The sequence below is a fragment of the Ambystoma mexicanum genome, chromosome 11 (assembly GCF_040938575.1).
Source record: "Ambystoma mexicanum isolate Mex_15411 chromosome 11, UKY_AmexF1_1, whole genome shotgun sequence".
NCBI classification, from domain to species: Eukaryota; Metazoa; Chordata; class Amphibia; order Caudata; family Ambystomatidae; genus Ambystoma; species Ambystoma mexicanum.
In genome coordinates, this window is record NC_090934.1 from 745,290,555 (window position 1) to 745,315,596 (window position 25,042).

Below are 25,042 nucleotides of genomic sequence, written 5' to 3' on the forward strand. Positions count from 1 at the left end.
TGGAATGCTCTCCCACTTTCTCTTTGTTCCATCACTGTTTATTTATCTTTTCCATTCTTTCTGCGATCCTACCTCTTCTCGACTCATTAGTGAAGGTCATTCTAATCACACATATATGCTGTGTTTCAAATGTTAATTCCATTTTATTGTACTGTTCTTGTTCTTATGGTCAGCGCTTCGGTGTAAAGCGCTATATAAAACCAAATAAATACAAATACAACTAACTTTCTCGCAAGGTAAAGAGGAGTTAGGTTATTAAGTCACTTAAATACCAAACAGAGTTTTGAATTAAATTCTCTGTTTAACTGGGTGCCAGTGTAGAGAGCAACGCAGAGGAGAAAGATGGGTTGTTTTAGGTACTCTGAAAATGAGTCCAACAGCCGCATACTTGATTCATTTGTTTATCAGGTATCCACAGAAGAAGACTATTTCCATAGTCCAATTTGAAGTTGACTAATGTTTCTACCATGACTGCATGGTATTCTGATTTGCAAACAGGAGAACTGGACGTAGCAGCCGGAGAGAGAAAAATGCAGATTGAGTGTTAGATCCTATCTGATCATCACAGCCCAGATTGAACTGCCATAGATATCCAGTTTCTTTACCTTACACACAAAGGGCATAGATAGTCCTTTTAGAGTGGGAGGCGGGGGACAGCGCAAGTGATTCTACAACAAGTGCTTAGGACCCATTCAAATGAACTCAGTTTTTGTTGGTTTCAGTTGGAGTCTAGTAGTGGTCATCCACTGGCCCACTTCTTCAATACACTGAATCATTTTTTTGACAAAGATGCCAGAGTTTTGCTTACTCTCATATAGATATGGGTATCATATGCAGAACAGTGATAACCCAGGTCATATTTCCTAAAAATGCCTATCAATGGTTATAGGTAGATACTGAATAGAAGTGGTGATAGTGATGATCCCTGAGGAATCCCACAATCAAGTTGAGTCATATGAATCATATCTGAGATGTACCCTGCCATTTTTACACATTGATGATGATTGGCTAAAAAAGATTTAAACCAAGGCAATGCATGGCTGGAAACATCAGCCACTGTGGTTAGCAGGGCCATTTTAAGCTTTTTTGGGGCCCTACGCATGGACATCTTTGGGCCCCCCTCAATCAAACCAAAGTAATTAAGTGATCAAGTATAACTGGAGGCACCCCATTCCCCCACCGTGAGCGAAACCCTGCCTCGCAGCATTCAAAATAAGAATGTTTACTCCCTTTGAGTCCCCTTACCCTCTTCATTCTTGCTCTAATCAGATTGTACAAGTAGCATTTGAAGGCCAGGATTAGCAGTCTACAAGAGGCTACTTCTGTTCTAGTATAGAATCAGGATACTTTTTATCAATAGCATACGGGAAGGTATGCAGCCTGTAGTATTAATGCAGGACTATATTTAAACGGTACATGTAACCCAGAATAGGCAGACAACTCAATTTAGCTGCCTCAGAGAATGCAAAAGTGTTCAAGCCTGGATAGAGTAGACCAATTGTAAGGAAGGAGAAAGCTACACATACCATAGCATGGATAGTGGAAGCAAGTTAAAAGCTACTAGGAAGGTGCCTCAATCCAGAAAGACTGAGATTAGAAGGTGACATGGTTTTCATATAGCGTTGCCATTAGAGATCAAGGGAATAAGTGCCTGTGGTGTGCAGTATATCAATGCTCACTATTATAGTGGAAGCAACCCGATAGCTAGTGCAACCATGAGTGAGGCTTTTATGAGAAGGAAATCACACTGAGGGGCTGACAATTTTGAAAGGTTTAGGGACTGTTAACACTGAGAGGTTAGGCAATACAAGATTAAATGAGATGCACAGGATCAAATATTGCTTAAGGGGTGAAGCTGGGATTTGTGCCAACTCTGCAATTTCTTGATTTGAACACTTTCTTTTCCAGCTCTTACCATGTACTAAAACATTCTAATTTTATAAAACTGACTTGCAAAGTACACAAATCACATTTCCAAACCTGACAATTTTTAAAACCAAAATATTACAGAAGAGTGTTACGCAAAATGGGAATTATTCAAGCTACATTTTATCCAACTTCAAGGGAAGTATATAAGTACCAGAATACCAATCAATGTGATTGTCTTTTGTACTTTTAAGCTTTAAATACTTCCAAAACAATGGCTTGTGTAATTGTCATTCATAAACGTGCAAAAAAACCTTTGACTTTTATACAAAAACCAAAACATTGTTTGTGTTAAACAAACAACAGACCTTAAAAGATGCTTGCCCAATGCCCACACCATCTGGTCTGCTCTCTCCTGTCTACAACCCCTTCCACTCAAATGGCCTACATAAGAAGAAAGATCAAGTAATGAGCTAAACAATGCCAGCAGCATGCAAGAAGGCAAACCTCACAGAAGACAGCACAGTAAAGCAAGATATATATGATTTGACCAGGATCACTGTATCATCTGCTGGCAAAGCATTACATGATTAATTGATCAAGGCAGAATGTACTTGTCAAAACAGACAGCCAATAGGTTTAGTGCCTCAGGAGCATGCCATAAAATCTCCTGGCGTGTGCTATTTAAGTCTGGTGAACAATGGAATCCTACTTTAGATCAGGCAGCCTTGTGGGGGCCCCCTCCAAGGTGGGGGCCCTGGGCAAGTGCCCCTTTTGCTCTTCCATAAAGACGTCTCTGGTGGTTAGTATGGACAATAAAATATTATGGTGTACTATGTCTGATGCTGCAGACAGATCCAGCATGACCTGCAATGTGAGATTCCCTATGCCTGCAATTTTAAGTATGTCATCCCACACGGCCACCAGAGTAGACTCCGTGCCATGAAAAGGACGGAAACCTGATTGAAAGAACCACTTTTCAATATGTTCTTGAAGTTGGAGGGAAACAGTTTTTTCCAGTAATTTTGCTACCAAGGGAATACCTATTGCTGTCCTATAATTTTGTGGATCACTAGGATCAAAATATGTTTTTTTCAATAGTGGAGATACTGTTGTAATGTTCAATCAGTCAGGGACTATACCATGCATTCAGAGTTAACTACTGAAAAATCAAAGATCTCTTCTGGCTGTGAAATCACTTCCAATGCAACCTCAATCTGCACTGGTGCTTGTCCAATCTTCTCTTGAATATGTGTTATCTTGTTTATAAAGAATTCATTACATTTGTTCACTTTAAGTATTGAAGGAGTTATAGTAGAAGAGGCACTGATAGGAGTAATACAGTTGGAGATTGTAGAAAAAAGTTATCGAGGTTTATTCAATGAAATTGAGATTTTACTCTGTAAGTAATTGGCTTTATTCTCCAAACAAGGTTTTTTATTTAGTTTGATGAGCGCAGTAATATCTCATGATCGTCAGAATTTTTTATTTCCTCCAAATTCTTTCCTGTTTATGGTGTAGTTGTTTGAGATTGGAAAGCGAGGTTAAATACCATATGTTTTACTGGTTTTTGGTATTCTTGATTTACAAGCGGCAGGCGAATCATAGAATAATTTAAAAATATATGTACCATTAAAGAATTCATTACACCCCACATTGGTCTCAATTACTGCCAGCACAGTTGCTATATCAGGTCCTGAGAGTTTGAGGAGATCTTTCTTGCTGCAAGTCTTTAATACTTCCTTATGTTAATTAGCAATTAACAAGTTCCTAGTAGTAGTAAAAGAGAAAAATCGAATACAATGATATGTGAAGGAGATTGTTCCAGTATTGTCCTTCTGAATTCCTGTACCACACACAGTAGTACCAGATACAGACAGTGTCCATGTTGATGTGAAGGTGAGTTAAGCAGCGTACGTTTTGAAAGTTCATAATTTCCTGTAATTCAATTGAGTGTGGCATAGTGAGACCATCTAGCCATATATTCAAATTGCCTATAATCAGTTGTTGAGTATATATTAGTGCAGTTGTTGCTAACTATTGATTCTAATTAGTTAGCAAGGTCTTGGCTGCTCCTGGAGGTCTATAGCATAGAATGATTTTAAAAGTAGTTTTAGGAGATAAAGAGAAATATAAACACCCAATTTAGGATACCTCATCCCGATTTAGTGCAGTAAGATGGGATATAGTCAATTGATTCTTGTTTATTACTGCAATATCGCCACCTCGATGTAGTGTCCTGTTAATGCATTTGACAGAATAATCATGGGGGACCATGGTGTGAAATATGGCAGGGGATGCATCATTAAAAATACAACTATGTAATGAATAAAAGGTCCTAGTTGTGTAATTCCACCAGATCGAGCAGCTCTGGTCCATGATTTACAGCTGATCTAGCATTAATTAGAGTTGATTTTATTTGAGTAAACAAGCTTCCTAGTTGGGTGTTAATGGTTTCAGGTACAAAACCATGAATGTTGTGATCCCTGATTTTGTTCAAGGCCCTCAGTGAGATAGAGCATGCATTGTATCTAAGAGATACTAGAGTAGCAAATCATAATATTAAAAGGTAAACACACAGGCAGAATCATCTTACCTCAATCAATTGGTTTATCGTACCGTAACAGTACCGACAGTATTTTATTATCAATCCACAATAGCGTATATAGATTTCAGAAGAATACTGGTAGTTTTATAGGTCCCAATGCAATCCACCAGCGTCTCTCGCTGAACGCCCAAAACAACCACAGGCAGGCCTAAACAGGCTTTGCATTGCACTGATGCTAGTCTGATACGGCTTTCGGTCCCAGAAAGGCTATGACATCATTGGGCACGGTGCAAAGATCTTTGGCAAATGAAGTCTCACTGAGGCTTCAGAACGTGTGCAATCGGCAGTCGAGCCCAGCGGTGATTGCCTGAACTTAAATAGTCTGAAAATAAATTCTGCATAAATACTCTCATTAAGAAAGATTCAAATCAGATAGATTCAATCAACTTAGCATAAGGCATGAAAAATGACTAGGGTTTAGCTCAGTGCCAAACAATAATGCAGCCTTACAAGCATTTCAAGCATTTGAAAAGTAGAGAGCAGGCAGCTCTCAACTTATTCTGTTCTAATGCACAGAAATTACAATCAACCAATGAAGTTTGGGAGTGTGTTTTCGATAGGAGCTATTTGATCTTCAAACACTTAACCTTTTAAAGTCCACCCATAAATTCAGATTTTGCCACAAAGCAGGCACTGGTCTATGGTTATGGACAAATATCAATGGATGTTGACAGAGAAAGAGAACATGCCAGCGAAGGAATTTGGCCAGTTGTATAAGTGTAGTAAGGAAACCAGTTTTTGATTGCCTTCTAGGACCCTTTCATGTTTTGCTATGACTTGTATTGCTTTCTCGTTCTAGCTTGTACTATACTGCTCAGAGGACTCCCACTGTGATTCTGCCTGCTGGGATTAGCTCCCATGTGTCCCACTGTAATGTTGCCCCACAGGGACTTTGCTGTCTTGGGTCTCTCTGAGATTCCGTGCACAGGTTCGATCCCCGGGTCCGCGCTTAGAAACCTCTGGGTATTAAGCATGTTATAAATAACCTATCATATCATATCATATCATTGTACCAAATGCAATTAGTGCCCTACTGTGATTTTGCTCCCCGATGCCCAATGTACTTTGCTTGTACTAAATATAGTATAAGCAGTACATTGTCATTTACTATATTTCAGGTCAAAATATTAATTAAAGGAGCACACACGGGGGCGGGGGAATACATGCTTACTTTTACTTTTTATTGTGCAGCTATATTCAGTATAAAAACTTTAGCAACATTCATTACAACAATACAATAAGAAAAAGATTTTACACAAATAAAAAGAGAACATTAATTTGAGTAAAAATTACAGTCATAAAATTCAGATAGCTAAAACATATAACATGTGGCATTATAATCCATCACCTATTAAAACATTAGAAGAAAGCAGAATGCTTGCAGCCTCTGTGTGTCAATGTGTATTGATTCTCATTCCTACAGGGACTGGCATACTCATTTCCCACAATCCTCCGTCTTAACAGTCAGGCTCTGCGGGTATATGCAAAAATGACCTTCTGGTTTCCTGTGCATGTTAAAAACAGCTTAGCTGTGTGTGTAACCTGTATCCCTTCATCATTCAAAACTGGTTTCAGGTACATACGTCTCAATTCCACAGTAATAGGACAGATTAGCGTATAATGTACAATTGTTTCGTTTGTGAGTCTGCACAGGGGGCATAAGCCAGACCTCGAGGGCGACCATGACCGGATATACCATGCTGTACGTAGAATCCCTAGCATCATTCCAACATATAAAGATTGTTTGTATGGTAGATGCATTTCATTTAGGAACAGTTTACACTTCCCACCATACTGTTAGGCAAAAACTCTGGCCTGCTTCTAAGTGAAGCCCTCTTGACCTCCAGCTTTTCTCTAGATTTTATCTTTTCATTTATTTAAGAGTTTGTGTTGAGGGCCCACAAAGAGACAGCATCCAATGTATACAGCAGACACTTTGCATGTACTAACCAGCTGCAACTCTTAGTTCCCTCCAGTAGCAAGACATTTTTCAGAGAATACCGGTACAATCCCAGCCCTGGAGAACTCCAGAGTCTGACCCAATATAGCACCGGTTTAAGAGCAATCGGGTCAGCTATAGGGAAAACACTAAGATCCAAAAATACCAACGAAGTTGTGGCACTTTTTGGTAACAAAAGCAATTTTTTCATAAGTGTATTTTCCAGTGTAAATAGAGATGCTGCATTGGCGTAACCACAAAGCTCTGACCCGTAACAGGCTGCTGGTGAAGCTTGATTTTCATACTAGTCAAGGGCCAGGGAAATTGCCCCGCAACCGCAGTGGGAGAAAAAAGATTGTATTCCGCCACTATACTTCCCTAGACTAATTTCGGCCTTAAGCAATTGTTTGGTCCAACCACCCGATTCGTGGAACCTGGTTCCTAAATAGTCAAAATATTCGACTTGTTCCAGCCTTATACCATCAATTACTATTTTCAGGGAACCAGTCCTAGCAAAACGCTGTTTGAAAACCATGACTTTGGTTTCGTTAATATTCTGCTCCCATCTAAGCTCTTTGCTCTTGGCCAAAAAAATGTCCATTGATTTCTCCAGCCCTTTTGGGGTTGTTGCCAAAATCACTGCGTCACCCATGTAAAAAGGTGCTGGCCATTTCCTACATGCAATTCTTGGTGCGTTGAGGCAGCCCCCTTCCAGTGCATCCACCATACCCTGGATAAAGATGCAAAAGAGAAGAGGTGCCGAGACGCACCCATGACAAACCCCCTTGTTCACTGCAAAAGGCACTGATTGGTCACCCTCTGAACCCAAAACGGATGGAAGACTGGGTTTCTGAGTACAATAATTTGATTGTTTCCACCAGTTGCACACGGGCATTCCGGTAAATCAAAATGTGCCACATGGTGTTCCTTGAAACAGTGTCAAAGCATGTCTTCAAGTGCAATAATATTGCATACAACTTAATCTCACACAAAACAGTATACTTTTGGATCAGCAAAAACTGCAGGAAACAGTGATCCACAGTTCCTCTGCTGGCCCGATAACCTGCTTGTGCATCAGAAATTACCTCGTTTTCCTCTGCCCAATCCTGGAGTAGAGTCAGAATGACCCTTGCAAAAGTTTTACCAGTGCTGTCATGCAGCAACAGTGGGCAATAGTTCTCTGGGCAATCTGTACCCCCTTTTTTATAGATAGGGATTATAGTTGCATTCCTCCAGGATTTTGGAACATCCCCTGATCTTTTTACAGCGTTAAAAACCCTACATAGAGTTAAAACCAATTGCCATTTCATTGCTATAGAGGTCTACTGGCAGAAAGTCAGGGCCAGCTGCCTTTCCAGTTTTTTGAGAACCTAGTGCTAATGCCACCTCATGTATAGAAATTTGCCAATCGCTATGCAGGTCGAACAGTTAAAAGGAAACTTTCGCAACCATCAACAATAAACTTGTCCTCTTTGCAGTGATTTTCACACAGAATGAAATAGTGTTAGCTTGTACATTCTGTCAGAGAAACCAGGCTCACGCATCAATTTTTGGGTGATGGCAAAAAAGGCACCTTTTATTAATTTTCTTGGGCGTCACAAAGAGACCACATCCTGCACCTAATGGGACTAAACCTCAGTGACCGGACCCACCTTCTAGACCCCATACGTTTATAGGGCACTTGTCAACTGACCATGGAACGATCTAGAAAACAACTGCTAGGCCTTCCTCTGCCACATTTCTCACCTTGTGGCAAAATGAAACCATCCATGCCCCCTAAGTCAGTTCTCTGTATCAACCTCTGCTTATGATGTAATATGATAACTTTTGGTCTGCCGATCCTGGACGAAGGGTGTCGGACATCCACCCTACTGCACCCTACGGTCACTTCTAAGTTGCCTCATTGTCCTCACACATTTATACCAGTGAAATGTGCTTGCCTGTCTCCTTGGACCAGTTGCCCTGGCCGGACAGCAGCCTGTAGTATAATTCATACTGCGCATGTTTCAATCAGCACATAGTTAAAACAAGAATTGGCAAAGCCTAAGAAATTCCTCCTCTAGTAGTGCACAAGTCAAGATTCACACACTCAACTAAAAGGGTCCTGTGTGTTGGCCTCAAGCAGATGGTGCCTTATGGGACTACTGAATGGCAGTTAGGATTTGATGCTGGACAGATCACTCCCCTAATTAGACTCTTCGGCAAACTCCCAAATATAGCTTAAAATATGTATTGCCTGTTTATTGACTCATTTTGGTGGGTAATCCCCTTTCCTCATAGAAATTCGGGTATGTGTTTTCAATAACAGTACTGGTGGAAATAGGAGACAGGCTGCATTTGCATTTCTCATTCTGTAATGCAAATATAGCCTAAAAGAGCATTCATCACACTGCTCAAGTCTGCAGTCCATTTTGGTTATGGATGGAATATATCTAGTAACCTATAAGGCTTGGTCCGGGAGGAGAGCGGACAGGAGGATGTCCCGTAATAGACTTTCACAAATGAACAAACCCTCACTGCATCCAATTACTGTATATAGTGCAAATAATGGTCGCATTTTATGGAGAACGCTAGTTTAGTAATCTTGCAAGCACATTTATTGTATTCAATACAGAATGAAGCAGAAACGGGATCACCCCCAACCATTAAAAACCAAAACACAGAGGTGTGCAATCATTAAACATTTGTTGAACCAATATATACACACATCATAGGTTGGCATACAAGAATACACACAAAAGTACATATTTTGTAATAATGTATATGCTGATGTCCATCTGAAAGTTAGAATAAGAAGAGTTTTCAATTGTAAAATGACATGGTCTTACATCTTTCAAACCCTCTGTCTGTTGTGGGATTTTCATCAAGGGCAGATGAAATTGAGGGAGGGGGATCACACAGAAGATCTGGAAATAATAAAGGAAGCACGGTGTCAGGTAAGTAATTGTTACAGAGTACATCATTCAAAAAAGGGGGAGAAGAACAAAAAAACAATTTCATAACCTTTAAGAGCCAATCTTTCATTCAATGGTGTTTCAGCTGGATTGGTGATTTCCACTAGAATCCTGGAAAAATAATCCAGGGTGGAGGAGCTATGGGAAAGGTAACGCAAAAATGGGTAAAACATTGGGCCTCATTACGGGTCGGGCGGTCCGGAATTAACAGTGGCGGTAAACCCGCCGCCACAGTTAATTCCGGGCCGCCCGATCTCGAGTCCTGCAGGCGGGAGGTGATGTCGGATTCAACACCGCCCGCCTGCAGGCGGACGTGGAAACACCAGCACCATCACGAGATGGTGCCAGTGTTTACACTTCCCCATTCCCATTGAGTCCTATGGGACCTATGAGTCCTATGGGACTCATTCCCATTGAGTCCTATGGGACTCAATGGGAATGGGGATTTACCGAATTCCGCCTCCGGAATTCTCGCGACACCAGGGTCGTAATGCCCTGGTATTTCTGAAAGTCACGGAGGCGGAATGGTAATACGAGTCCGGCGGTAACCAGGCGGTTTTACCGCCTCGGTTACCGCTGGACTCGTAATGAGGCCCATTGTGTCCAAAAATCTGTCACCCTCTGATGTTGTAATATTGGATAGAATTCATATATTCAATGAAGGGGGCTTACCCAAGACCTTACATCATTGAAAGCAAATCTATTATCTCTGTCTGGGTCATGCAAACAGCATGGAATTCTTAGGGAAAGTCTGTGGGTAGCAATAGTAAACCAATGCTGGCATAGTACTGTGTTACGAGTGTCTGAGTGCAGTGCAATGACAAGTAGTTCGGCAGCTTGTGTAAATCTATACAACCACTTTAAATAATTAGAGGAGTTGTGGGTCACACCATTAAACCCTCACAGGTACAGTACAGCGTTGCAAAGGTCTGAATGCAGTACGTGAACAAGCGGTTCTGCAGCTTATGTTGGCGCATATAACAACTAGAGACAGGGATGTTATTATGTAGTCCTACCTTAATGTTATGTAAGCAGCAGGGATAGTCCTTCCTTAGTGTTGGTTGAGATTCAGGAGAAGGAGGGAAGAAAAAGGCCCAATAATTGGTGGCCATATTGGAATACAAATCAGAAAACTCAATGCTCAATGATGCCTTCTTCAATATTATTGTGGTCACTCATTTGGAGCTAGTTCAAACCGTGAAAAGATGAAACAGCAGGGTGTACCATGTTCCTACATTTGTGGGAAGACCACATAGACTCACAATGAACGTGTAAATCATCAAATCTAATTAAAGGAGAAGAAATGCTTACTTCAGTTTCTATTGTACGCAATGCACATGACCAAGTAGGTTGTCTAGACTGCCAGCCATATTTGGAAGAAATAAAATAAATTATAACATGTTACCAATGCATAAGAAAACATGTCCCTGAGATAAACTTTATACATAGCTAGACTATTTCTACCCACGAAACCATGCATAATTGTCAAGAAGCACAGTTTGTAAAATCCTCTTGGAGTATATTTTTCTTTAAGACCCAAACTGTGACTTTTAATCTTGGAAATAATGCACTGCTCCAAGGTGAAAAGTCATTCTTCGACTCTCGGGTTATCCGCTTGTGACAGGAAATGTTCAACCATTGGTGCATTGGTATTCTGGGTATGGATGCAGCTGTGATGTTCAGTCCGTCCCGTCTTTGCACTTGTCATAGTCATAACAATACACATGTTCTTACGTGGGCATGCACTGAGACAGACAACTCTAGTGGTGTCATAAGCATTGTTAACCCTCTGATAGCATAACACTGATCAATTAAGGTTATTCCGAATTGTAGTTGTCCATTCTTTGTGTTGATGGCCTATATATTTATTATTGATCAAACCAACAAATGTGGGGTTCAGGATAATGGAATATCAAATGTTTGCGCCAGTATTTGACAAATATTAAAATAGGTCGGTGGGTGTAAATTTGTTTGCTATTTTTTAGTCATATAGTTCATTGGGTTAAAGCTCCTGTCTCAAAGAGCTTTCCACTAATCCTATTCTGAGATAGTTATAATTTGCACCATTGTTTCACTATTAGCACCAAGCTCCTGACTCTGAATACATGATTTGAGCTCTTACCATATGTTGACAACCCATTGCTCTGATGGGATGATTTCGATCAGAATTTGTCCACATCCCACCCCAAAAAAAGGCAGATATGTATTTGATATTTTGAATACAAAGCCAACCTGACTCTGCTCTGATTGCCTCTTTGTTTTGGAGCTATTAATCACATGTGAGCTTATATGCACTTATGAAATATCTAATGCGATTTTATAAATTCAGTGATGAGAAAGGATATTTTATTAAATATACATATCAATATAAATAAGAACACGACACGAATGTATTTTCCCCCAGAATTCTGAATACCTTCTCTTGAAAACACTCCTATATTTACCTTGTTTTGGCTCCCGAAAATGAAAACTGGTTCTCAGGCTGACCCTTAAACTGCAGTATTGTGCATTAGCATGCTGCTATTACTGCTCTAATACTGTCAAAAGCTTTTTGGAGTGTGGTGTGGTCCCTTCTGCTTTTTAATGTAATATGATCACACCCCTCCCGAAATAGAAACATGCTTGGGGCCTTTCAATAAATCGCCACCCTACATCTTTACTTCCCCCTCCCTCTGTGTCTAGATAACCGAGAGAGTTGTGACCTTCCAGCTTCAACAATGTATGAGGCCTTGATGATCCTGATCTCTTACAAGCTGGATTTTGGCCTGTAAGAAGGAGATGAAGTCCGTCCTGCTGTGACTATGTGCGGCCATTGTCTGGGAGAAACTGCAATAATATTCGCCAGTGGCAGCTGGTAAATTCTTGTAATTGGAAGCGCGTAAACATTTGCCTTGAATATGCAGGAGTGGCCAAGCATAGCAAGGGAGCCTGAATCAACCCAGAAGGGTTCGGGGTAGGGGGGACGTTGCCCCTCTCGAATTTAAAAAATAAGTTTTCAATTTTTTTTTATGGAGCACATGAAAAAATCCAATCCATGCAAATCACCAACAGCTAACAGGATCTTTTTTCAAAAAATGCCATAAGGCCTTTGCCTACAATATTTGCAAGTATAAACAAAATATTCATGCTGACTGTGCCCATACTTATCCATGCAGACTGCACCGGTGGATGCCAGTATTACCATATAAGAACTTACTGCAGTTGGTTTTTGCCAGTAAAAATGGCATGCAAAAGTAAGAAGGTACATCCACACTGGCTGCACTAATGAAGACCAGTCCAACACCTTAATAACACTTATCATGTTTGCTTTACCCTTGATGCCCAATAAAACATACCATCCTACAGTAAGAAACTATAGCTAGACTGTTTGCACCCAAGTCTGCCAGTCTAGCTATGTCATAGCCCTCATCATATTTGCTTTACCCTTTATGCCCAGGATTAATGCCATGCCGCCCGTAGTATCCACCCAAATAAGAGGTCCACTTCCGTTCATAAACTCTGTGCAGGTCAGGCACATACATGCTTCCATTCACACAACAAACACTCATTCACCCAAACCTTCAAATGCGGACACATTCCCAGACAGACTCTGACAACCCCACTCACATGCGTGTATAGAAAAGAAACACATTACATAAGATACAACACATTTTAACTTAACTCGGACCTTCAGCACACTGACACGATCCACTACACAACCAGAAGGCCCACCCCACACAGAGCACTCAGGCTGACAGAAGAAGAGAAAACTCCACTCCTGTCAGTCAGCACACTGCTACGCTAGCAAAATCGCCATTGGCAGGGCTGACCTTCGTATGTCCACTCACCTCTCATCATTGCGTTCGGTGTATTTTGGGAATCCCAAAGGGCTCTGTGTTGAAACAACAAAAATAAAAACATAGTGGGGATTGGGCAGCACAGTTCTCCCACACATAATAAGAATGCTGCCTGCCACTCAAGCGAGGGGGTGGAGCTCTCCCTGCCCATACATACGGCCCACCTCCACTGTTACTCACCTTCTCACATGCTGTGCTCTGGTTCTAGCTTACTTCTTCAAGGTCAGTTTCAGAGGAAGGAAATAGGTGGCATTACTTTTAGGTGCAGGCCCAGTGGCTGTGGAATACACTTCCTTTTACCATCCGAGTAATTATTATACCCATTCACATTTTAGAAGGGTGCTCAAGATGCTGTCTTTCCATGTTACCTGCACTTTCCATCAGGTTCTCCCTTAGTCTCCTATGGTGAAGCAACACACCGGTATTGGTGTACTCTACACAACTCCAAATCAAATCAAGGCTTAGATGACATCCATTCACCATGATCGCTACTGGTTTTAGCAAAATCTGTGTTTTCATTCATGATCCCTAATCCACTCGGTTCCTGAAGCTTTTTGTCTATGTGTTAGAAGTGCATGTTATTTGGTTTGTTCCAATTAAAACAGAGATCTGCAACCTTTGGCTCACCAGGTGTTATGGGTAGGACTCCCTACCCGGCATAGTCAATGGTGAGGGGCCACGGGAGACTTAGTCCAAAACTTTGGGAAAGCCATGGGTTGTAGTGCCTGGCATTAAAAGATGAAAACATTGTGGGGCACACGGTCATCGCTCAGCAAGATCCTCAATGCACTGAAAACAAGACTGGCTTGCAGGGAGAAAATGGACAGCACCAATTCTCCTTTGGTTTAGGAAATAACTGAATATCTGGCGCTTCTAACAACACCTGGGTGTAGCCTAGCTTCTGGCTATCATGTGCACATCATATATATATATATATATTTTTTTTTCTTTAGTTTATTTCATGTGTTTGGCTTAAAAAAAAAGTTCATCTCCATACCTAAAAAACCACATTTCATAAATAACACAAAAAAACTATGTATAAAATGCATTACTCTTGCATATTTCATACCAAAATTCTACTGTGCGGACTCATTTGAGTTTTTTCCTACCCAAGTAAACTCCTCTCATTAGTCCAAGTCTAACTCTCCCAATGCATCGTCAAGGAATCCGATTAAGGCTAATATCCGCCCTCAAGAAGAACCACCAATCATCCCATAGTCAACCTTTCCATTTCCCTAAAAAACCTACCCAAGCACAATGTTCTTTTTCCCACTATTCCCGTACATGACAACAATAAATAGTAGTGTTTCTCTAGCCTACCGCTTGACACAAAACCTGCAGGACTGACCAGTACCCTTCCACTCTGTATATTGTACTATGAAAATGATCACTAATGCTTGATAGATGACTTTGATAATGTCGCCCTACAAATGCTTTGCTCTTTGACCTGTGCAGTGTTCCAGAGTTAGTTTTGTGCTATGAAAATGCATTTAATACACATTAGTACCTGGCGAGAGACAATCAGAATGCAACAAGCATTCTGATTGGCTCTCGCCGGGTCATTACCCGGCCGAGAATCCTTCGATTCTCGGCCGGGATTCCAGCCGCCTTGTCCTCGGCAGTGGCGTGGCAGCCCATCAGCCAATGAGGAGGCTCGAAGCGGGGCCATCCCTGCTCCGAGCCTCCCCACGACTGAGAGGCTGCCTTTGCCCCCCGCCGGGGACTCGGGTAAGCTTTTTCTTTTTCCTTCCCTCCCTCCTCCCTACCCCCACTTACCTTTTTGCTCCTGCGTCCCTGCTGGGTAACAATAGCAGGCTCCAGCAGTGTGGAGACTCGGAGCGGGCCATCCCCGCTCCGCGCCTCCACACGGCTGGAGGCTTCCATCGGCCCCCAGCGGGGACGCAGGTACGTTTTTTTTCTTCCCCTCCCTTCCTTCCACACTCCCAACCCCACTTACCTTCTGCTTCTTTTTTTTCTTTTTTTTTTCGGGAGCAGACACGCTGGGAACACTTGTGTTCCTAGCGCATCCGCTACCGATGGCCGCCATGGAAAGGGAAAACGGACTCTGTTTTCCCTTTCCCGGCGGCCATTGTTTATTTTTTTTTCTGTTTTGAAATGCGGCGAAACAGAAAAAAAAATGCAATTAACACCCCGGTCTAACGGGCCGGGGTGCTAATGGCAATAAGACCCTCGGCAGCGGGCCAATACCGCCCACGGTAATGCCCCCGGGGCTTCGTTATAACTACGGCCCGGGGGCATTAGCTGGGGTGGTATTGGCCCGCCGCCTCGGGTCTTATTGCCACAGTGGCAGGAAACTTTCCTAACACTCGCTGATGGGAAAAGTATAAAAAGCAGAGTTGATTTTGCTGTTTTTGCAGGTGCCTCACATAAAACGCACACCCCAGAACCCTAAAATAGACACGTGACATCACACAGGATCTGTGCTTCAACAGAGCTGAGCAAGGACTGGAGCCAATTTAAAGTGACTGAGGGTCCAAGCACGGTGGTTTTTCTGACTCATTATAGTGTAATATTCCCATCTAATCCTGGATGTGAGAAGAGTCTCATCGCTCTGCGAGCCAATTCTCCTCACAGAAAAGCACGCGCACTGCCACGGATGCAGGCCATGCGGCTTCCTTGTCCACTGACACGATTTATGAAGTGCGTACAGCCCATATTGCATTTGAAGGTCAGCGTCCTCTAATTGGGAATATGAAATTCGCATGAACTTCAACGAGACAACTTCAGCTGCGAACGTGAAATATTTATGAAGAGCGAGCACGAGCCCATTACATGGCGCCGATTGAGAGGACTGCAGGTAAATTAAACATTTAAAGGACACTCTTGTCTTTGAAGGGACAGGTGGCAAGACTAATTGGTATCAGTAGCTACATTTGTAAACACCAGATTTGCGGAATGGCAAGCAGCCTGGAAGGAGCCTGCAAACACATTTGTCTGCTAATTATAAGGAAACAGTGCCAGAGGAATGAAAATAGGCAGCAGGCGCGTGCACATTCAAGACCCAATGTAATGGTACTCAATTCATCAATCCCTCAAGTATGTCGAAATTCAAATTTATGTTGAGCATCTGCCCCCCAACCTACAAGTGCATCAAGAAATTCCCTCGCTGCTCTCTCCCCTACACTGGACTCTGCCAAAGCCTCCTACTTTACAACCTAATTGCCTCCCTCCACAATCACCCCCATAAACTTTCATCTGCCAACCAAGCTTTGCTCACACCTCCCAAGCCATTATCCAATGCCTCCTCCCTCTTTGCTAATTACTTTGCTTACTACTTTTTATCTAACATCTATACAATATGTAAGTCTTACAGCCTTCCTCTCTCTTCTACCCTCATCCTCCTTCTGACCTCTGTCTCTCACCTTACCCCTCCTACTCTCGGCTTCTTGTCCCCTACCGAATTGACACTCATTTGATGCAGTGCCAATCCATCTTGGACTCCTAGGGACTTGTTTGCTCCTCCAAAGGTCAAACACTTAGTCCCAATCACCTGCTCTCATCTCTCTGAGCTGGTTAATCTCTGCCTCTGCTCAATCTCCAACTACCCTACCCATTGTAAAGAACCCCTTTGCTGACCTAACCTTCCCTGTAAACTATGACCCAATTGTCCTCCTACCCCCCTTACTCAAAAGTCATCGATTTGGTGGTCTTCAACTGGATTACTAAGTACCTTGAGGAGAATGGCCTTAGAGATTCACATTGATCTGGCATTTTTAGCAAACACTTCACAGACGCTGCACTTGTTCATGTCTCCAACGTTGTCTCTGATGCTCACCATTCGAAACTCTCTTCTATACTCATCCTTTTGGATCTCCTCAATGCTTTTCATATTTTAGACCACTTGTTTCTCTTTCACTCTCCAGGACTTTGGATTTCACAAATCTGCTCTCGTCTGGATTGCCTCTTAACTGGACGGTTGCTACTTTAATATCTTCTGGAATTTTCAAACTTCTGACGCCATCCTTCCCTCTGTTGTTGTCACCTAGATATCTGTCTTTGGACCTCTGCTGTTCACCCCATATACCTCTGCCAAAGGTAGACTTATTTAATATTTTGGCTTTCATTATCAGCCTTTCTTTAACCACACTAAAATCGGTTTCTCAAATGGCCTCCTTCACCCAAGCCATCTCAGAGCAGATTACCAACTGGCACACTGCAATCTGTGACTGGATGGCTCTCCGCTGCCTCATGCTGAACTCATTTAAAAGTGATGGCTTTTTTCTCCCTGCATTCATTGCCATCCCTTCCTCCCTCCAATCTCCTTCCCTCCTGACTTTCTTGCTCCATCGCCAAAGGTGTGCAACCATGTGGTCCTCTTTGATAGCGACCTAAGACTGCAATAATTCATCACTACCACTCCTGCTCATATTAACCTCAGAAAAGTAATCAATTTCTTTATTACCGATCTGCAAACATTCTTATCTCCACTCTAGTGGCCAGAAAATACTACTTCTGCTTGTGCCTACTGCTTGAATTTCCTTTATAATCCTTCCTCAAGCAGCAATGTCCAAATAGTATACCTATTGTGCAATACAAAGACACAAGTTACTTTGCTTCATAAAATGTACAAATAAGGAATATATATTACATATGAAGAATAACAATGCACTGTACATTAGGTTGTGTAGAATGATAAAGTGAGAAGGAGAATGAGATATAAATATGTATGGGACACATGTGTGCAATTCTTAGACCACAAGCTGAACACCTGCATAAAGGGACTTCTTTATATTCTTTTAATCTTTTAGGCCTCTTGAATTAAATAAATCTGTGAATCAAATTAATAGCACAGGCCATTACGACCATTTGCAGACCTGCTATCTCTGGAGGAATGGAAACAATTTACCATGCTGAAATCGTTCTCAAGCTTATGCATACCGCATCGACTGGATTCATAGAGGGATATTTAATTCATGAGTGCCGATGAAGCCCATGTTTCCCCAAGTATGTGTCCCCTCGACTCCAGGCTTACAATTTCTGTTAACTGAGGTATTACTATGGATGTGTCTCTGTTTTTAACTACCATATGTGTCTGTTACATTTAATTATTATGATTTTGCTTTTACTACTTTCCTTGACCTATTGATGGCATGTGCAATATTTTGCTGCACCATCATCATACAACTGAAGTTCATCCTTGAGTTTTTCAAGGGATGGACAGTTAAGTGAATATTACCTTGATGTCAGGTTTGTAAGCGATATTCAATCAACACTACAGCCAAGTCAATGCCTAGTCTGGGATGCTGAGGAAAACCCTTATTAATGTATTTTTATGTCTAGTTCAGTACTCTGGATGACCACCCTGGTATAACACCCCCCTCTTTGAATCCCCCTGTCCCCACTGAGCCAAGAAGTAGGTTTGTTTTGCAAATTAAAAGGTTTATTTGAGAATTTGAACAATATATATATATATATATCACACTTTATAATAAATTAATATCTGATAGTACACTTAGACATATGATGTTGATCAACAATGGGTAATCTGGCACTAGCACACTTCTTTACAATCAATGAGGAGTTAGTATAGGATGGATAAAGTAGCAAAAATACTTTTATGGTTTCAAATGGATGTAATGTTGAATGAAAATGCAGTACAGAAACTAACAGATATGGTTTCACAAGATATCATATGTTCACTTTTCCCCTGGTGGCAATTCCCCCCCTCCCCCTTATATGCAATGCAAGGAGATGGAAGTAACAGACACAGTTCTCAGGAATGCAATCAAATACAATACGAAATTCAATTCCCCCCCAGCAAGCTTAGAGAAAACAGGTATGAGTTTTAAAACACAGGCCCAAGTGCTTTGAATGTGGTGGCAGTGATGTGAGAAATATGCTGAAAATGCTTTTAATTCCCTTTAGGAGGTTCAGGGTGAGTGAGAGATACTTGGGATGAGCTCAGGCTCACTTTAGCAATGATTCAGGGATGGTTATTAAGAGGCAAACGAATTTTTAGCAAAGGAAAGCAAAAAGCTGCTATCTTTTTACAGGTAAAGAAATCAGGCCAAATCGCAAATTGCGGCAAAATTCGCGAGTGCGTGAATCGCGATTACGGCAAGTCGGTTTTTGGTTCGTTAGAAAGCTTAGATTCTAAGCTTTCAGATGAAAGTTAAATTTCGTTCCTAGCCCAAACGGTTCCAGAGATACGGACGATTAAATAAAGGTGGTTTTTCGGATTTAAAGTAAACTCAAAATGACAGGTGACAGCTTGCAGCTGCAGAATTGACAGGTGACAGTTGTGCAGCTTTAAAAATGACAGATGACACGATTTCTAGGAGGCAGTTCTACTTAGGTTAAAATAGTTTGGATTAGATTATTTTAACTAAGAGATTGGTTCTGCACAGTTCTGCTAGGTACTCACAATATAAATTTGAACTAGGCCTCGTCACGGATCTGGTCAACACGTCCGGCTGCAGTTTGTCTGCTCGGCGGGTCAATCAGGCACCGGTTCTGCTCACAGCGATCTGGGTCAGCTCTGCTCTGCTGGTCTAGCCTCTCTGGATTCAGCAGCCTCTGGTTCTGGTTCTGGATAATGCTCTGCTTTCCGGTCCGGATCGAGTGGATTCTGGATGTAACACTGCTTTCTGGGTACTGGCAAGAGTTCTTGGCAAAAGAATTCAGACAGCTCGCCCGGCTGTGGAATAGTTTGCAAATGATTTTGAGGCCTGCTGACAAATACTTTTGCTTGCAGTGGGCCTTCTTGGTTCAAAGTTCTGTAGTCTCTGTTTAGCTTGGAAGTCTAAGTGTTGGATCTCTGGATGTGAAGTCGTCGGTCAGCATGCTCCGCAGCAAATGGAATTGAATGTCTCCACCTGTCCCAGCAGTCTCTTTTTATGTGTTTTGAAAATGGGTGTGTGCCTGGGCCTAGCTAAGCCTGCCCCTCTCTACTTGTCATTGGCCCAATTCTCCCCTCTCCCATGATTGGGGGAAGGAAATGGATTGTCATCATGATGAGGTCTGTTTATGGGTCAGAGGATCCTCCCCTGGTCAGTTTGCCCACAAATCTATATTTGATTCAAATACATCTTTCCCAGATATACAATTTGTTGAAATTACATGTGCACATTATATATTCCTTATGGTCCATGCTTGTCCGCCTCTGATCTTCCTGGGGGCTTGCATTAAAAAATGACAACATTTTGCGCTTTTTAACTGGTTTTGCAATATCGGACATTTACCCAAAATTACACACATGTGCGCAAGGAGTATGGACATTAATTGATGAAGTGTCAGATTTTTAACATGCAGACATTTGGAGTGAGACCCTATTTTCCGCTAGCAACCCCCCAGAATACACCACAGGGTCCTAACGCCTCTCAAAATGTTCACAGAAAAATCACAAAAATAATATTACTTATATAATTCTGACAAGTCCGCACTATGGGCCTCATTACACGGACGGCGGTAAGGGTTAACGGTCACCGTTAATGGCAACGGTGACCGTTAACCCTTACCGCCGTACTACGGGGTCCCTTTGCGGGTTGGAGGATTTAACGCCTGCTTTTTGCAGGCGTTAAAATCCAACCCGCTAAGGGACCTCGGAGCTAATTACGGCACCGCAAAATTGCGGTGGCGTAATTAGCGCCTTCCCCATTTCCATAGAGCCCTATGGGGCAGAAATGGGAATGGGGAAGGGCAATGGCGGAAAGGGGATTTACTGCCCCTCCAACCTTGGAATGGGGCGGTAAATCCCCTTTCCGCCAAGGCGGTGCCGGTATTTTACCGGCATGAGCCATGGCGCTAATAGAGCCATGGCTCACCGCCTTCCGTGTAATGAGGCCCTATGAGTTATCTATCTTTTAAAAATCATGCCCTGGTCAAAAAGGGGTGTGGCTTCCCACATCACAGGGTGGAATAACTGGTTTATCCACTTCCCCCAAGCTCAGCTGCTAGCAGAGGCACTGCCCCTCTCAGTTTCCCCTAAGAGGAAGCCACGTTACGACGCCCCCAATATAACATTTGCCTGAGTCAAGGGAGTTGCATTGTTCTGTTCCTTACAGTTCCCAGGTGCTCCACCCCTAATCTAATCAGAGAGGTGACAACTCCTTTTGGCAAGGGGCAGCAGGATGCAGCTAGGCCTGGGAAGAGTGGCTGAACAGGTTTCTCCTGTCGGGGGTAGTTGTCAGGCAGAATCCAGTTTCACTAAGCCAGGTTTCAGCTAAATGTCACTTTTTGTTCCCAGTTTAAATCACTTACAATTTTTACATATACATTAAATAATTACTTCCTTCAAGTCATTTCAGAATATAGTTTTACATTCTTCCACCTCTTAGCAAGTCTTTCCTTGGTCTGGTTTTGTTTCATTTGTGTAGTTTTACACCATTGCAAAATGCAACCATTTTTGGGATTAAGAAAATGAATTCCCCACAGTTCTGAGTTGCTTTTTTGGCAATCAGCATTGCCATTCCCAATGGATTCAGGCTACTGTGTGTGTAGCCCAATGGTGGTTTTAGGCAGTGCCCTCCTGTGCTCACAACATAGGCAAAAATGGGTGGCAGCCTATTCTTCATGTTTTCCCTGTGCACTCTCTGGGGAGTTCTGGCATCATGATGTTTTCCATGCCAGTACTGCACAGTTTTATTGTAGGGCTTGGATGCATGGGTAAAAACATCCCACAGGTTGAACCATCATGTAATGGCCAACAACCCAGTGTAATAGTTAGATGGAGGTAAGGGCCATTGACCATGTACTAAAATGCTGTTACAAGCCTATGCCCGCCCCCCCTATGAGGCATTCACCATTCCCAACCAGGGAAACATGTGGGAGCCTAATGCTTTTTTTGGGTGGGTAAAATGGCTTGAGTGGGTAGCATAAACTGGTTCAGCAAAAAGTACTACAGATTTAGATGGCCATGATGAAAAGTGCAAAGAAAGCTCTGGAAAGAGCCCATCATTTTCTATTTGCATAGGGCTGGCAAAGCAATTGAGGAGCTGCAGAACAGGAACTGATGCAAGAGCAGAAGTTAACATGTACTTTTCCAAATGAGCAGAATCCAGAAGGAAGACTGAGAGGCGAATGTGGGTTGAGCAGGAGAGGACTGTGGGAATGTGGCTTTTGAAAGGCGGAACACATAGACACACCACAGGCTAGTAACAGCCTCATTCCAAGCTTCCATATTGGAGAAGATTGCCACCAAGGGTTCTAATGTTCTTAAAATGTACATTGTTTCAGCATCAGTCTCCTGATGGATATTTGACTTTATTCTTGTCATTGTTCTGAACGATTTAAGATCGTCTCGTGGAAGTCTAATATTGCATTCCATCTGGCATATGCAATTTGAACATTTGGACACTTGCGTAGTATTCACGGAACAAGTCGATTGATGTGATAGTCTCGCCAGTCTTTCTTGGCCTCCCTGACGTGATGGACGTTCTGCAAAATAACGTTCTCTAGAACATCATTGGCATACTTCAAAACATTCCCCTCTCTGTTGCTGTTTCTGTAGTTTATGTAGAGCTACTGCAGGTACTTTTTCTGCTGAAAGGAATTTCCCAAAGATTTATTTGTGGTTCATATTTTCTATTAATTGGGTAACTTCAAGAGAAGGTGAAATATTCAGGGTTATCCTGATTCTCAATTATTGTTTATATCGGGCATAACACCTGATGATCATGGCACTAGTTTATCAAGGCTTCAATGTAAAACCCACATTATCTTTACATAATTGAAATTTTAACTTTTAAATGTGATTTATAATCCCCCAGCGACTTGATGAAGGCCAATTTATTTGTTTCACTTTCAAGTCTGTTCAGATTCGGCAAAAGACGCACATGTTTATCTTGGCAAAATATTCTGGCTCAGTTCTTCCTTATTGCTATTTTTATGCTTTGTACAAAACAGGATACATAGAATGCATTTTTTTTAAATGTAAACCAACACTTTTTCTGAAATATAAATTGCTTTTCAAAAGGTAAACCATTCATTTAAAAGTTTTTTTCACTCTGTGTTTGAGTGGAACATTTGACACATGCCTTGTGGTTTTACTATGTAAGACAAGGCAAGATTCTTTGGAGAGTTCAGGAGAACACAATGTTGATGTGCCAAATAAACCTCCCAAAATGTACCACTGGCAATGTGTAACCATTGATTATATAATACTTATTCTCCAAGTAATATATAGCAATACATTGCGATGCCTTCTTTTACTTTAGTTTATGTGCTCTCAGTGTTGACTGGTGTAATAATGAGAAGCTTTCAGGAGATAGTAATTCGAAGATATGTATTGCTTCATGAATATATTGCGGTCCGGTAATAGGAACCGCTTAGCGTCATCGACATTACGGCAATATCCCGATCAGACTGCTTCCATTGATGCATCCTTCACGGGTGGAATGTAAGCGCTGGGGTCTTGTACAACTCATCACTTCATCCATCACGTTGGAGCTCATTGAATGAGTTTCCTAATTTTTTGCACTAGTTCTGACCTTCTCTTGGGGAGGTTTCAAGTGCAAGATAAATCGATACAACGATAATGCCCACTTTTCAGTAACAAAGAGGTTGGTGAATATACGGCTCTTGCTGACTAATCATATGTATACATTCTATTGAAGTGCTAGGAACGATCTTTACATTATTTATTTACCTGGCATTCAGACCACACAGTTCCATTCCTTTGAACATTTCCACTAGGGATAGTTGAGGGCTTTCTTTACATAAAGCACATTTGACAACTGGGGATCATTAAGCAGATTGATTATTCCTTGGATTTAGCCCCTTTTTCCAATGTTGGCAGATCCAGGATGAGCTTTGATGACACTTTTTTCAAACTGAGTTTAGGCTGTGTCCCAGTCATATGGCTATTTCCCAAAGAAGATACATTCAAAATCGATTAATTTGTTTTTACTAAAGATGGTGACCTCTGTCAGCTTTTATAAAACAAACTATTACAGCCTTTGCAAATGTCTATAATCTCACTTTTTCTCAGACACTGCTTCGAAGGAGCCAAGTGTGAGTTGCATCACCCATATTTTTTGAGGTGTACCATGTATTGCAAACACTAGCTTTCAAGGACTCCTTTTCGACCTGTCCTCTACTTTCGCTGGGCCTCATTACACGGATTGCGGTAAGGGTTTAACGGTACCGGTAAGGGCACCGGTACCGCTAAAACCCTTACCACCTTACTATGAGGTCCCTTTGCGGGTAGGTACTTTAACGCCTGCTGTTTAGTAGGCGTTAAAAACCAACCCGCAAAGGGACCAGGGTGCTAATTACGGTACCGCAATTTGCGGCACCGTAATTAGCGCCTTCCCCATTCCCATTATGCCCTATGGGGCAAAAATGGGAATGGGGAAGGGCAATGGGGAAAGGGGGAATTACCGCCCCGCCAACCTTGGAATAGGGCGGTAATTCCCCTTTCCACCAAGGTGGTGCCGGTATTTTACCGGCATGGACCAAGGTGCTAAGAGCACTTTGGTCCTCCGCCTACCGTGTAATGAGGCCCGCTGTCTTTGTGAGACCCAGAGTCCTAACCTAGTGCAGATTTAGTCTGCTTTGTAACTTTTACAAATGCAACCAACGTGTGGCAAGATGGGTGACAGCACTACATTTGGGAGTGTGCATGCAGCAAGGCAATTTTGAGTTCTGCTTAAATGCAGTGGGTGCACAGTTAATTTCCTTTGAATCTGCGGTAGAGGGTAGAAGTAGAAAAGTGAAATAGCATAAGTTGGTAATTTGGTTATTTTTTAAAAACCTAACAGTTTGCTGGTGACAAGAGATCACACTCAGTAGCTGCAAGTGAGTATGCAAGACACATTCGCCATTTTCGTGTGATTACATAGGAGAGTTTAGGCGGAATGCTTGGGCTCTGACAAGACCT

The 25,042-nt window shown here is 42.1% G+C and overlaps 1 protein-coding gene across 2 annotated transcripts in view; it reads left to right on the plus strand.

Moving 5' to 3' along the window:
* The window catches only part of GALNT18 (polypeptide N-acetylgalactosaminyltransferase 18), a 2,649,737-nt gene that overhangs the window by 474,867 nt on the left and 2,149,828 nt on the right, over window positions 1–25,042 (plus strand). The gene's annotated exons all lie outside the window — the stretch shown is intronic.